The sequence below is a fragment of the Gigantopelta aegis genome, chromosome 6 (assembly GCF_016097555.1).
Source record: "Gigantopelta aegis isolate Gae_Host chromosome 6, Gae_host_genome, whole genome shotgun sequence".
Lineage (NCBI taxonomy): Eukaryota > Metazoa > Mollusca > Gastropoda > Neomphalida > Peltospiridae > Gigantopelta > Gigantopelta aegis.
In genome coordinates, this window is record NC_054704.1 from 97,403,230 (window position 1) to 97,420,312 (window position 17,083).

Here is a 17,083-nt window from a genome sequence, read left to right on the forward strand (position 1 = left end):
GTGTATCCTGGAATAAGTTTTAGCATACTGTCAGAGTCATCAGTTTTACTTTCAGTGAAACATAAAATGTCATATTTTGAAATAAAGGGTAAGAAGTCAGGTATAATTAGTTTACCCATATGCTTAAAAATATATTGGTAAATATCAAAGTGATACGTCCCACTAGAATACCAAGTGGGACGTAACACTTCAACGTCACACGATGGCGTCATCGTTTGGCGCACTACAACCTTACAGAAACGTCAGCCAAACGAGTTGAGTGATATAAATTATGGGTAATAAGTAACATATTAAACTCGTGGAGGCATGGGTCTCTCTCTCTCTCTCTCTCTCTCTCTCTCTCTCTCTCTCTCTCTCTCTCTCTCTCTCTCTCTCTCTCTCTCTCTCTCTCTCTCCGTCTGTCTCTCTCCCTCCCTCTCTCTATTTATTTCTCTCTCGTTCTTTCTCTCTCTTTCTCTTTTCTTTTTTTTCTCTCTCACATACTTTCTCTCAATCACTCTCTCTCATTCTATTTTCCTCTCACTCACTCACTCACTTTTCTTTCTTTCTCTCTGTCTAACTCTCTCTTCGTCTGTCTCTCTCCCTCCCTTCCTCCCTTCCTCTCTCTCTCTCTCTCTCTCTCTCTCTCTCTCTCTCTCTCTCTCTCTCTCTCTCTCTCTCTCTCTCTCTCTCTCTCTCTCTCTCTCTCTCTCCCTCACTCTTTCTCGTTTTTTCTCTCTCACTCACTTTCTCACTTTCTCTATATATTTTTTTTATCTCTCTCTCACTCACTCACACTTTCTTTCTCGCTGTCTAACTCTCTCTCCGTCTGTCTCTCTCAAAATGTAACGGGTTTCCTCTGTTGACTACGAGTCAGAATTACCAAATGTTTGACATCCATAAAGTACCATAGGCGTCAGAAGGGATGATTGATTAATCAATGTTCTCTAATGATGTCGTTAAACAAAAACAAACTGAGGTGTGTCACTTTAATGTCCTTTCTTCCTTCTTTCTTTCTTTATTTTTTTTTCTTTCTTTTTCTTGGTTCTTCTTTTCTTTTCTTTTTTTGGCAGACCGACATATATCAGCTTGTGACATCGTCATATATATATATATATATATATATATATATATATATATATATATATATATATATATATATATATATATAAAAGAGATCTCCTAATTTAATTTATCTGTTAAATCGAGCTATTCCAATGAAATTGCTTCGCTGTTCATGTTTGTTTTGTTGTTTTGGGAAGGGCTTGCTTTTGTTTCGATTTTCCGTTACACTTAATACGTAGATTGTCGGTATCGTTTTAACACGTTTGGCGACACGACCCTCGTAAAACAGGGTGGATACGGTAACTCGAGCTTTACGACTATGTAACTGAATACGAGACCATTCAGCGGATGCACATGCCTGTGGTTAATAGTATTTTGGGTGTTAGAGGGTTAGAGTGTTGGATTTTGGGGGCAAAAGGTGAAAATAATGAATTACATACCATAGGGGTCTTCAAATAAAACACTTATGACAAATATATTGTGAATGTCAATTCAAAATGTATAATTTTCGCTCATCTTGCATAAAAACTAGTCCGTTTACGTCAAAAGGGAATCGATGAATTGACATATACTTTTATAATAAATAAAGTTAAAATTCATATAAAAACATATTAAACCATATCAACTCAAATAGCATTTTTACAACAAAAAATTCAAAACTAATGAAAAGATTTCTTTACAAATTATCATCAAATTGCATAGGTTAAATCTTTTAAAGTATGAAGGGCAACTTATGGAACAGCCAAACTAAAGCTCGCGCAATTCCACTTTATCTCCGTGTATATCATTATCGATTACTTCAGTGGCCAATACTTGAGAATGGCCAATACAGCAGAAAATTTTGAGTAAAAGTCAGTATCTATCTGTGATATTTTTGCACAGTTCTTTACACTGTGTTTTTGTTTAAATCTTGAATTTTTATATTGATGTTCATCATCACTTTGTTTGTTTGCATTACCATAGTTTGACACCCAATAGCCGATGTATTTTTCGTGCTGGGGTGTCGTTAAACATTTCATTCATTCATTCATTCATTCATTCATTCAGTGACAATGCATACCTAGTCTGTTCTACCATTTTGTTTTCACTCCCGTATTAAAAATGAGATTAATATATTTAATAAATTTTAATGGTAATTTGTTAAGAAACCATTTTAATTACATGGACATTTTTTCCAAATATATATATATATATATATATATATATATATATATATATATATATATATATATATATATATATATATATATATATATATATATATATATTTGAGTTGGTATGGGTTTAAAACGTTAATATGTTGTAATACGAATTTTAACTTTATTCATTATAGAGTTGCATTGCAATTCATCGGTTCCTTTTACCAATGGCTATAACAGCCAAGGTATGTAAAACTTTAGTAATAATTCAATAATAATCATGCAATTCACAGAGAATCTGGGACTAAAAGCTGTGCATACAATTGCATTTCTTTGCTGTTTTGTTTGTTGTCTTTATCCTTGGATCAAAAAAGGAAATTAACTTATGCGATTTGATCGTATTTTGGTATATAAAAAAAAAAATGTTGGTATAGGTTTTCAAGTTAATAGCATGTTTTCCTATTAATGTTAACATTAGACATAATATTAGATGACAATTTATCGGATACTTTATGACCCACACTATATTTAAATAAAAACAGGGCATTTCATTATTAAAGGTTTTTTGTGTGACGACAGCACTAGAGCCCATTGATTTATTTGTATTTTATGTCAAACATTTCGTAATTCTGACACGTAGTCTTCGAGCAGACTGGCTACATGTTTCCATTAGCAGCAAGGGATAGTTTGTATACACTTTCCCATAAACAGGACAACATATACCATGGTCTTTGAGCACTGGTTGGGATAGGCTTTTCGAGTGATATGCCCATGTGCTTATGCGTTTACGGATGGGAGGAAGGAAGGAATGTTTAATGACACCCCAGCACCAAAATAAACATTGGCTACTGGAATGAATGAATGAATGAATGAATGAATGAATGTTTAACGACACCCCAGCACCAAACTAAACATTGGCTATTGGAATGAATGAATGAATGAATGAATGAATGTTTAACGACACCTCAGCACCAAAATAAACATTGGCTACTGGAATAAATGAATGAATGAATGAATGAATGAATGATGAATGAATGAATGAATGTTTAACGACAGCTCAGCACCAAAATCAACATTTGCTACTGGAGTGAATGAATGAATGAATGATGAATAAATGAATGAATGAATGAATGAATGATGAATAAATGAATGAATGAATGAATGAATGAATGAATGAATGAATGAATGAATGAATGAATGAATGATGAATAAATGAATGAATGAATCAATGTTTAACGACAACCAAGCACCAAAATAAACATTGGCTATTGGAATGAATGAATGAATGAATGAATGTTTAACGACACCACAGCACCAAAATAAACATTGGCTACTGGAATGAATGAATGAATGTTTAACGTCACCCCAGCACCAAAATAAACATTGGCTACTGGAATAAATGAATGAATGAATGAATGAATGAATGAATGAATGAATGTTTAACGACAGCTCAGCACCAAAATCAACATTTGCTACTGGAGTGAATGAATGAATGAATGAATGATGAATAAATGAATGAATCAATGAATGAATGATGAATAAATGAATGATTGAATGAATGAATGAATGAATGATGAATGAATGAATGAATGAATGAATGAATGTTTAACGACAACCAAGCACCAAAATAAACATTGGCTATTTGAATGAATGAATGAATGAATGAATGTTTAACGGCACCACAGCACCAAAATAAACATTGGCTACTGGAATGAATGAATGAATGAATGAATGAATGAATGAATGAATGAATGAATGAATGAATTTTTAACGACACCCCAGCACCAAAATAAACATTGGCTACTGGAATGAATGAATGTTTAATGACATCCCAGCATCAAAATAAACATTGGCTACTGGAATGCATGAATGAATGAATGAATGAATGAATGAATGAATGAATGAATGAATGAATGAATGTTCAACGACACCCCAGCACCAAACTAAACATTGGCTATTGGAATGAATGAATGAATGAATGAATGAATGAATGAATCTTTAACGACACCTGAGCACCAAAATAAACATTGGCTACTTTAATGAATGAATTAATTAATGTTTAACGACACCCCGGCACCAAAATAAACATTGGCTACTGGAATAAATGAATGAATGAATGAATGAATGATGAATGAATGAATGAATGTTTAACGACAGCTCAGCACCAAAATCAACATTGGCTACTGGAGTGAATGAATGAATGAATGAATGAATGAATGAATGAATGAATGAATGAATGAATGAATGAATGAATGAATAAATGAATGAATGATGAATAAATGAATGAATGAATGAATGAATGAATGAATGTTTAACGACACCCCAGCAACAAAATAAAGATTGGTTGCTCCAATGAAAGAATGTTTAACGACACCCCAGCACCAAAATAAACATTGGCTACTGGAATGAATGAATGAATGAATGAATGAATGATTGACTGAATGAATGAATGAATGAATGAATGAATGAATGAATGATTGAATGAATAAATGAATGAATGAATGAATGTTTAACGACACCCCAGCACCAAAATAAAAATTGGCTACTGGAATGAATGAATGTTTAACGACACCCCGGCATCAAAATAAACATTGGCTACTGGAATGAATGAATGAATGAATGAATGAATGAATGAATGAATGTTTATCGACACCCCAGCACCAAAATAAACATTGGATACTGGAATGAATGAATGAATGAATGAATGAATGAATGTTTAACGACACCTCAGCACCAAAATAAACATTGGCTACTTGAATGAATTAATTAATTAATTGATGTTTAACGACACCCCAGCACCAAAATAAACATCGGCTACTGGAATAAATGAATAAATGAATGAATGAATGAATGAATGAATGAATGAATGATGAATAAATGAATGAATGAATGTTTAACGACACCTCAGCACAAAAAGCAACATTTGCTACTGGAGTGAATGAATGAATGAATTAATTAATTAATTAATGATGAATAAATGAATGAATGAATGAATGAATGAATGAATGTTTAACGACAACCAAGCAGCAAAATAAACATTGGCTATTGGAATGAATGAATGAATGAATGAATGAATGAATGTTTAACGACACCCCAGCAACAAAATAAACATTGGTTGCTGCAATGAAAGAATGTTTAACGACACCCCAGCACAAAATAAACATTGGCTACTGGAATGAATGAATGAATGAATGAATGAATGATTGACTGAATGAATGAATGAATGAATGAATGTTTAACGACACCCCAGCACCAAAATAAACATTGGCTACTGGAATGAATGAATGTTTAACGACACCCCAGCATCAAAATAAACATTGGCTACTGGAATGAATGAATGAATGAATGAATGAATGAATGAATGAAGGAATGAATGAATGAATGTTTAACGACACCCCAGCACCAAAATAAACATTGGATACTGGAATGAATGAATGAATGAATGAATGAATGAATGAATGAATGAATGTTTAACGACACCTCAGCACCAAAATAAACATTGGCTACTTGAATGAATGAATTAATTAATTAATGTTTAACGACACCCCAGCACAAAAATAAACATCGGCTACTGGAATAAATGAATAAATGAATGAATGAATGAATGAATGAATGAATGAATGAATGATGAATAAATGAATGAATGAATGTTTAACGACACCTCAGCACAAAAATCAACATTTGCTACTGGAGTGAATGAATGAATGAATGAATGAATGAATAAATGAATGAATGTTTAACGACACCTCAGCACAAAAATCAACATTTGCTACTGGAGTGAATGAATGAATGAATGAATGAATGAATGAATGAATGAATGAATGAATGAATGAATGAATGAATGAATGAATGAATAAATGAATGAATGAATGTTTAACGACAACCAAGCACCAAAATAAACATTGGCTATTGGAATGAATGAATGAATGAATGTTTAACGACACCCCAGCACTAAAATAAACATTGGCTACTGGGTGTCAACCGATGGTAAGGTGATGGGAGGATAGAAAGCAGCTTGCATTCACCACATGTTAACCGAACTCACGTTGTTGATTTAGTTGAATAGCAAGTGATTAAAAACACAAAGGTTCCAACGTGTCAGACAAGTCAGTTTTTATCTCGCCAACATCACCCCACCCTGTTTATGGGTGTGCCCGTTTCTCTATATATGCTCAACAAAATTAATTAAGGGACGTAGATGTTTTCGGTATTCTTGTTTAAAATGATGGGGGGAAATACAGCTTCTTCTGTTGTGGCAAGTTCTAGGCGGGACGTAGTCCAGTGGTAAAGCGCTGACCTGATGCACGTCGGTCTAGGATCGATCCCTGTTGGTGGGCTCATAGGACTATTTCTCGTTCCAGCCAGTGCATCACGACTGGTATATCCTGTATGTGGGATGGTGCATATAAAATAGATCTTGCCACTAATGGGAAAATGTATCGGGTTTCCTCTCTAAGACTATATGTCAAAATTACTAAATGTTTGACATCCAATAGCCGAGTATTAATAAATCAATGTTTTCTAGTGATGTTAAGCAAAACAAACTTTAAACTTGTTCTTAAAACTAATTATTTAAACAACAATTCGGAGCGGATAGAATAACAAATATTGTTATGAACACGAATCCTAGCTGAAAAATCCAATGCAAGATGTTTGAGTGTCTTATGGGTCAAATGTTACTGAAGAATGTTTGAGTCTTATTATGGGTCAAATGTTACTGAAGCATGTTTGAGTGTATTATGGGTCAAATGTTACTGAAGAATGTTTGAGTCTTAGTATGGGTCAAATGTTACTGAAGCATGTTTGAGTGTATTATGGGTCAATTGTTACTGAAGAATGTTTGAGTCATATTATGGGTCAAATGTTACTGAAGCATGTTTGAGTGTATTATGAGTCAAATGTTACTGAAGCATGTTTCAGTGTATTATGGGTCAAATGTTACTGAAGCATGTTTGAATGTATTATGGGTCAAATGTTACTGAAGAATGTTTCAGTGTATTATGGGTCAAATGTTACTGAAGCATGTTTGAATGTATTATGGGTCAAATGTTACTGAAGCATGTTTGAGTGTATTATGGGTCAAATGTTACTGAAGCATGTTTGAATGTATTATGGGTCAAATGTTACTGAAGCATGTTTGAATGTATTATGGGTCAAATGTTACTGAAGCATGTTTGAGTGTCTTATGGGTCAAATGTTACTGAAGAATGTTTGAGTGTCTTATGGGTCAAATGTTACTGAAGCATGTTTGAGTGTCTTATGGGTCAAATGTTACTGAAGCATGTTTGAGTGTATTACGGGTCAAATGTTACTGAAGCATGTTTGAGTGTATTACGGGTCAAATGTTACTGAAGAATGTTTGAGTGTATTACGGGTCAAATGTTACTGAAGCATGTTTGAGTGTATTACGGGTCAAATGTTACTGAAGAATGTTTGAGTGTATTACGGGTCAAATGTTACTGAAGCATGTTTGAGTGTATTACGGGTCAAATGTTACTGAAGCATGTTTGAGTGGATTACGGGTCAAATGTTACTGAAGCATGTTTGAGTGTATTACGGGTCAAATGTTACTGAAGAATGTTTCGAACTAATATGTGATCAAAAGGGGTGGGATCTAGCTCAGTCGGCTGAGCGCTTGTTTGAGGTACTTGCGTCATAGGATCGAATCACCTCAGAGGACCCATTCTCTAATTGGGGTTTTTCAGTCCCAACCAGTATACCAAAGAAAGAAAGAAGTGTTTTATTTAACGACGCACTCAACACATTTTATTTACGGTTATATGGCGTCAGACATATGGTTAAGGACCACACATATTTTTTTAGAGGAAACCCGCTGTCGCCACATAGGCTACTCTTTTACGACAGGCAGCAAGGGATCTTTTATTTGCGCTTCCCACAGGCAGGATATCACAAACCATGGCCTTTGTTGAACCAGTTATGGATCACTGGTCGGTGCAAGTGGTTTACACCTACCCATTGAGCCTTGCGGAGCACTCACTCAGGGTTTGGAGTCGGTATCTGGATTAAAAATTCCATGCCTCGACTGGGATCCGAACCCAGTACCTACCAGCCTGTAGACCGATGGCCTGCCACGACGCCACCGAGGCCGGTCAACCAGTATACCACGACTGGCATATAAAAGGCCGTGGTATGTGCTGTCCTATCTGAAGGAAAGTGCATATAAAAGACCCCTTGATACTAATGGAATTTTTTTTAGCGGGTTTTTTTTCTAAGACTATTTGTCAAAATTATCAAATGTTTGACATCTAATAGCCGATGATTAATATATCAATGTGCTCTAGTGGTGTCGTTAAACAAAACAAACTTTAACTTTAATTTGTAATCAACACGTGTCGACGTCGTGGTGTGTTCTTAACATTAATGATTGAACAACAATTCAGAGCAAACAGAATTAATTTCTTAAACACCTGTTGGTAAAAACATCATTCGTTGTTTTTGATAACACCTACTAATGACACATATACATGTGATAACAATTTAAAGACTGATTGCTCCTAGATGACCAGGTCACCAATGCCATACTATCCAATGGAAAACAAAACAAAAACAATCGAAATCGATTGCTTTGTCACATATTAGTTAACTTGAATTTGATTTGTCTGTGGCGCTTTTTGCTGATGTTGTTGGGGGGTTTTTGGTTTGTTTTTTGTAACGGTTTGTTTTTTTGCTTTTGGTGGGGTGAATTTGTGTGTGTGTGTATGTGTGTGTGTGTGTGTGTGTGTGTGTGTATGAGAGAGAGAGAGAGAGAGAGAGAGAGAGAGAGAGAGAGAGAGAGAGAGCGAGAGAAGAGAGAGAGAGAGTGTGTGTGTGAGAGAGAGAGAGTGAGAGAGAGAGAGAGAGAGAGAGAGAGAGAGAGAGAGAGAGAGAGTGAATGTGTGTGTGTGTGTGTGAGAGAGAGAGAGAGAGAGAGAGAGAGAGAGAGAGAGTGTGTGTGTGTGTGTGAGAGAGAGAGAGAGAGAGAGAGAGAGAGAGAGAGAGAGAGAGGGAGAGAGAGAGAAAGAGAGAGTGTTTTTGGGGGGTAGACTGGATAGAATATTTAAAAAGCCAGCCAATATTCTAAAATATGCATTTTTGCACATCCGGTGTATTCGTGGTTGTCCTAATGCCAGCAGAAGCTGACGAAAGTGTCTTCCGGTGATCGTTTGGTGACCAACATTTGGTGATACACATGACCATGTATATAGCCCGGCTAATGAGGGCTGGCTATCTACGCGGTGATCGTTTGGTGTAGACCAACATTTGGTGATACACATGGCCATGTATATAGCCCGGCTAATGAGGGCTGGCTATCTACGCGGTGATCGTTTGGTGTAGACCAACATTTGGTGATACACATGACCATGTATATAGCCCGGCTAATGAGGGCTGGCTATCTACGCGGTGATCGTTTGGTGTAGACCAACATTTGGTGATACACATGACCATGAATATAGCCCGGCTAATGAGGGCTGGCTATCTACGCGGTGATCGTTTGGTGACCAACATTTGGTGATACACATGACCATGTATATAGCCTGGCTAATGAGGGCTGGCTATCTACGCGGTGATCGTTTGGTGTAGACCAACATTTGGTGATACACATGGCCATGTATATAGCCCGGCTAATGAGGGCTGGCTATCTACGCGGTGATCGTTTGGTGTAGACCAACATTTGGTGATACACATGGCCATGTATATAGCCCGGCTAATGAGGGCTGGCTATCTACGCGGTGATCGTTTGGTGTAGACCAACATTTGGTGATACACATGGCCATGTATATAGCCCGGCTAATGAGGGCTGGCTATCTACTCGGTGATCGTTTGGTGTAGACCAACATTTGGTGATACACATGGCCATGTATATAGCCCGGCTAATGAGGGCTGGCTATCTACGCGGTGATCGTTTGGTTTAGACCAACATTTGGTGATACACATGACCATGTATATAGCCCGGCTCATGAGGGCTGGCTATCTACGCGGTAATCGTTTGGTGTAGACCAACATTTGGCGATACACATGGCCATGTATATAGCCCGGCTAATGAGGGCTGGCTATCTACGCGGTGATCGTTTGGTGTAGACCAACATTTGGTGATACACATGACCATGTATATAGCCCGGCTAATGAGGGCTGGCTATCTACGCGGTAATCGTTTGGTTTAGACCAACATTTGGTGATACACATGACCATGTATATAGCCCGGCTAATGAGGGCTGGCTATCTACACGGTGATCGTTTGGTGTAGACCAACATTTGGTGATACACGTGACCATGTATATAGCCCAGTTAATGAGGGCTGGTAATCGTTTGGTGTAGACCAACATTTGGTGATACACGTGACCATGAATATAGCCCGGTTAATGAGGGCTGGTGATCGTTTGGTGTAGACCAACATTTGGTGATACACATGACCATGTATATAGCCCGGCTAATGAGGGTTGGCTAGCTACGCGGTGATTGTTTGGTGTAGACCAACATTTGGTGATACACGTGACCATGTATATAGCCCAGTTAATGAAGGCTGGTGATCGTTTGGTGTAGACCAACATTTGGTGATACACGTGACCATGTATATAGCCCGGCTAATGAGGGCTGGCTATCTACACGGTGATCGTTTGGTTTAGACCAACATTTGGTGATACACATGACCATGTATATAGCCCGGTTAATGAGGGCTGGTGATCGTTTGGTGTAGACCAACATTTGGTGATACACGTGGCCATGAATATAGCCCGGCTAATGAGGGCTGGCTAGCTACCCGGTGATCGTTTGGTGTAGACCAACATTTGGCGATACACATGGCCATGAATATAGCCCGGCTAATGAGGGCTAGCTATCTACGCGCCGGTCGTAATTTGGGGGAAAAGACCACTGTAAGGCCACCACGTCAATTCTAACTTTTCCTGTCCTAAGCATGTGTTACATCTAGTACTATATAATATTTAAATGGATCAGGAAATGTTTTATTTAACGACGCACTCAACACATTTTGTTTTCGGTTATATGGCATCAGACATGTGGTTAAGGACCACACAGGTATAAAGAGAGAGGGGGGAAACCCGCTGTCGCCACTTCATGGGTTACTCTTTTCGATTAGCAGCAAGGGATCTTTTATATGCACCAGCCCACAGACAGGACAATACATACTACGGCCTTTGTTACACCAGTCGTGGTGCATTGGCTGGAACGAGAAATAGCCCAATAGGACCACCGATGGGGATCGATCCTAAACCGACCGCGCATCAAGCGAGTGCTTTACCACTGGGCTACGTCCCGCCCCTTAAATGGATCAAGTACATTTGAATATGATGATGAGACATTGTATCCGTACAGTTGGCGACATTCGCTGATAGCATGAACACACGCCTTTCTTAAAACAGTAGGTGTATTGGTATTATCCGAAAGCGAAATTTTTTAATTAAAGTTAAAGTTGTTTTAACGACACCACAACATTGATTTATTAATCATTGGCTATTGCAGGTCAAACATTTAATACTTTTGATTCGTAGGTCAAACATTTAATACTTTTGATTCGTAGGTCAAACATTTAATACTTTTGATTCGTAGGTCAAACATTTAATACTTTTGATTCGTAGGTCAAACATTTAATACTTTTGATTCGCAGGTCAAACATTTAATACTTTTGATTCGCAGGTCAAACATTTAATACTTTTGATTCGTAGTCGTCAGAGGAAAGCCGCTACAATTCTCCATTAGCAGCTAGGGATCTTTCATATGCATCTTTCAGACAGGATAGCACGTACCATCTCCTTTGAAATACCGATCGTGGGGATTCAGTGGGTCTGTCAGTGATATTCGATCTTATGTCCCAAGTATCTCAGTCCAGTGTTCTTGGAATCCAACCTTTTATAAATACATGCCAAGAAATGAACAATTCAGTATTGTACCGCTGTATTAACCAATTCGTGGAATACCAGAATAACATGTTTATAATCAGGGGTCGTTTGTTGAAACGTTAGCTTAACTGATGGTTAACAGATATTTTCAAAACGAAATACATTATCAATACACTTATCATAACTGAAACTTGATTTACAACAACCCAATGTATCCATACATAATCAAAGCTAAAGTTTATTTTGTATTTGTCCAAATATAATTAAAAGGAAAATATTACACAAATCGAGGGTTAATTTAACTATGCTTTTAACAACATGGCCATGAGTTTAAGTGCAAATGGCATCTCTTGGCCAACGTATTACTGCAGTACAAAATAAAATCAGCTCTTAAATAGCAGATGAAAATCGGTTAGATCTGACAAAATAACACAGTGTGGGTGGTGTTGTTATATATATATGAGCATAAAACCTTAATGAGAATAATGGTTGTGCAAGCGTTGCTATTTAGAATGGTGTAATTATAAAGTTTTTTTTTTTTTAATGGCATACTTATATAGAGAGAGAGAGAGACAGGATAGTGCATTCTGCTGCCTTCCTTTGATATACCAGTTATGGTGCCCTGGCTGGAACGAGAAATAGCCCAACGGGGATCGATTCCAGACCGACCGCGCATTAGACCCACGATTTACTACAGGGCTACGTCCCAGCCTCCCCCACCCACCCCCACCCCCACCCCCACCCTCGCCTTAGAGTGAATACAATGAATTGAATTCTGTCGAAGAACTGATGTGTGATATGTATGGAGCGCCATCCTAAAATAATCCCCTGCTCTCAAGAACACAATTTCAGACAGATAGATGTGTACTGTACAAATCTGTACCGAGTCTCCTAATGTAAAACACCAACAAACACATCGGTTTTAAATTCCCCTTGGTATTTGATTTTGTATTGAGACTAAAACGTCATACTTCATCCGTAACCTTTTCTAACTTGCCCATAGGTCCAAATTGATTTATTTGTTATATGTAGTTGGTTTTTGTTTTCTGTTTTGTTTTAGGACAGTGCGTTTGGGCCAAAAGATGGTTTACTCTAGGTTGTTGGTTTGCTTCTGTTTCTATTTGTTTTTCGTGGGTTCTTGGGTTTGTTCGGGTTTTTTTAATTGTTGTTTGTTTTTGTTGTTATTTTTTGGGGGGTGTTATTTTTGTGGGTTGTTGTTCTTGTTTTGGGGTGTTCTTTTTGTTTTATTGGGAGGTTTTTTTTTGGGGGGGGTGGGGGGCTTTGGGGGGTTGGGGGTTTGTTTTGTTTCTTTCTTTTTTGTGGTTGTTTATATTGGGGGGTTGTTTGTTAATTTTTGATTGTTTGTTGGGGAGTTTGTTGGATGGTTTTGTGGGAGTTATGTTTTTAGGAGGCTTTGTGGTGTACTTTTTGCGGACTGTTTTCTACTTCATTAATATATAGATATAGATATAGATATAGACATAGACATAGATAGATAGATAGATAGATAGATAGATAGATAGATATTTCTCTTCTAATTCAAATTGTAAATTCCATAGCCGTATTACCCCACCAACCCCCCTGTCTTGGACACATCCGCCGGGGAATCTGGGAGAATGTGTCCAAGACAGTCGTGCTTGAACCTACAGTGGATGTAAGCACGAGTCAAATGGTTGGTTGACTGAATGAAAACCCCAGTTCAGAGGACACGCGTGGGTCTCTAAAACTGTACTTCTAAATGGCAGTACTAATAGGCATACGACCATTAGTATGGAAACATCCGCCTTGTTCAGTCACTCTTTTAACTCTATTCTTATAAAAGGAAAAGAAGAAGAATGCATTAAAGCGGAAGAGGGTTTTTTGGCGAAATCACATTTAATGCCAACAATGATGAAAATAGTCGACATGCGGCATGAATTACGTACTATTTAGATTTATTAACTTCCGAATGTAACCGGCTTCAGTGGTGTGGTGGTTAATATATGCCATAGTATTTGAGGCTGGTAGGTACTGAGTTCGTATCCCACCTGAGGCAATGGGGGATTTTGTTTTTCAGTAGCGACTGCAACCCAGAGTGAGTGCTCCGTAAGGCCACTTCACGTGTGCGATTATTGGTATGTTTCCCCGAGTGTCGTTAAACAAAACAAAACTTTACCCTAAACGGGGGATGATAACACTGCACGTTTCGTGTTTTCCGGGCTGGGATGATGCCGAGATAGCTCACCTGACATCAAACATAGGGCACGTCCGTGTTAAGTAATCCCATACCGAAATGGAAATACTGCGGCTTCGAATTCCCAATTTATCTCTTCATTATGCATGTTTAATATAATCAAAAGCCTCATGCTGGGGTTGGTGTGCTCCATACTGATTTTAAAAATAGTATCGACTAATTTACCTTTTCCACTTGGCAAAATGATTGGAACGGTGCGTTTGCGAACAAACTTCATAATATCAAGCCAGTCTTGGGAGAGTGGCAGTCCTCTTTCGATTCCATCCAGAACTTTTATTACAATTTCTATGTGATACTGACTTTTATTCTAAATTTTAATTTTATCCATCTGTGATATTTGTATTTTTACACAGTACTTTACACTGTGTTTTTATTTAAATCTTGAATTTTTATCTTGATGATGTTTATCGCTTACTGTTCGCATTTGCCATAGTTTGACACCCAGTAGCCGATAAAAGTTTCGTGCTGGGGTGTCGTTAAACATCTATTCTAATCTATTCTAATCTAATAATCAAAAACTAAAAATATCTTTGTCTCTGTGTTAAATGTTAATGTGGCGGGGTTGGGGGTAGGAGAGGTGTTGTTGTTCTACAGTGGTCTCGTTAAAGATGTTAGCAATCTAATTAAAATTAGCTCCACTATTACATGTGGATCTAACAGCAGCCAGTTGGAGCTCATGTCCACCAATCAAAACCTTACTTGCAGAATCATGCCAGTGATTTAAAAATAATTTGAAAATATTCCGAATTATCCTGAGGGTATACGACATGTTTCATGTGAATTACGAATGCTTACGAATGGTGTCGTGGTTAAGCCATCGGACATAAGGTTGGTAGGTATTGGGTTCACAGCCACGTACTGACTCCCACCCAGAGCGAGTTTTAACGACTCAATGTGTTGGTGTAAAACTACTACACCCTCTTCTCTCTCACTAACCACTGACAACTAACCCACTGTCCTAGACAGCTAACCCAGATAGCTGAGATATATGCCCAGTACATCGTGTTTGAACCTTAATTGGATATAAGTACGAAAATATGTTGAAAGAAAGTAGTAGTAGTCGTAGTAATAGTAGTAATTGTTCTTATTGTCGCTGTTGCTGCTGTTATTGTTGTATAATTACCACACACACACACACACACACACACACACACACACACACACCCATGTTATTTTGGATTAAGTACGGCCCTAAAAAAGATTTATTTAGCGCCGATTTCTCGCTATTGCTACGTCTAGCAACCATCCATCAGATATCTTCCCTTCAGAGTCAATTCTAGTGCGGCTACCCTCTGTGGTTGGAGTAGACGCCGGCCCACCGACGTCGCGCACATAAATAATTTGTTCTGTCGTGGAGGTTGTATCGGTTAACGCGTTCCTTCGCGCGGATTAGTAAGGTCAGCGAAAACTCCCGATAGAATCGACTAGCCCAGCCCATGTCCCGCGACTTGAAATCAGACACTGCAGAACTTCGTGCATATACCATGCTATATATCAAAACCATACCAAGAAGAATTGTAGGCGACTTAGTGCTTTAAAGGGGTCCTGTTTGACTGGTTTTACCTAAAAAAGAAAGAGGAAAATGTATGTGCATAACACAGACTGTTTATTTGTCAGTTAATGGGGTTCATGATTGAGAATATAAACTATTCTGTACAATTTGATGTGCTATCGTGTTTCTCTAACTTTATTATGACTCATATATGTTTCTTTTGAATATACATGTAGTTGAATTTCAATAATGAAGTGTTTGTAGCCTTGGATAAAAGAATATATTTATAAACAGTACAGATCATAATATGAATCTCGGGTACAAAACATAAATCATTATTATTGTTAAACAAAATTGTTGATGATCATATCAGTATAATCATTTGCTGGCGTGGGTCAAGGTTACCTCGGAAGGACTGGGAACCCTTTAGTAGACCCTAATGTTTACCAATTGTGTTATGACGTTAAAACGTTCACGGTTTTAATTTTCACTTTTCTATATTTAATGAAATTCATGGGGACAAAATGGCTATCGTGTCCAGGTATCTCCAAACCAATCATCCCACCCCGAAAAATATAAACACAAAAACACAAAAAGACCAACAAAGAAAAATCAAGCGCCAAGACTACCCTTCAATAAATTGACGATGATATATCTAGGTGAACCCTTAGACTAACGAATCTTACTGACAGATTCTTAACATGTCCTTCAATAGGCAATATCTTCACGGGACAGACAGACATTTTGACATTCTTTGATCGTTTTAATCGATATTTAGCATTGCTTGTTAACTGGAAACAGAACGAATTAATATCTATAATTGTAGAACTAAAGACTTGTTGTAAGATTACCATCAATAATCGCCATGGTACTCTGCATATGTGGAACTTAGATCAAAATGTGATACAGGTAAACACACATTTTATTTTTGCCAAAAAATATACATTTTGTAGGCATACATACATATTTATATATAAAATAATATAATGTGCACACTGCGGGGAATGGTATGTAGCATCGGGTTACAATTGATAAAATTCTATAGTAAATGGGTAATGCATGCATAGCAATAATATACAATAATAACATATGTCATGTATCAATGTTGTCTGTTCTATGCGTGGTAGCAGTTTTCAAATACTTACACAATTTAATTAGCTGTTTTGAATTGTCGCTGGACAGTAGTTGCGTTAATTTAAATGTTCATGGTTTATTGTAATAAAAAGGTTTAATATATTTATCTCTTATGTTATCTCTTATGGTCTCAATCATATGTAATGGCTTTTCTTTTTGAGCCAGACATTTTGACTGGCTTGCA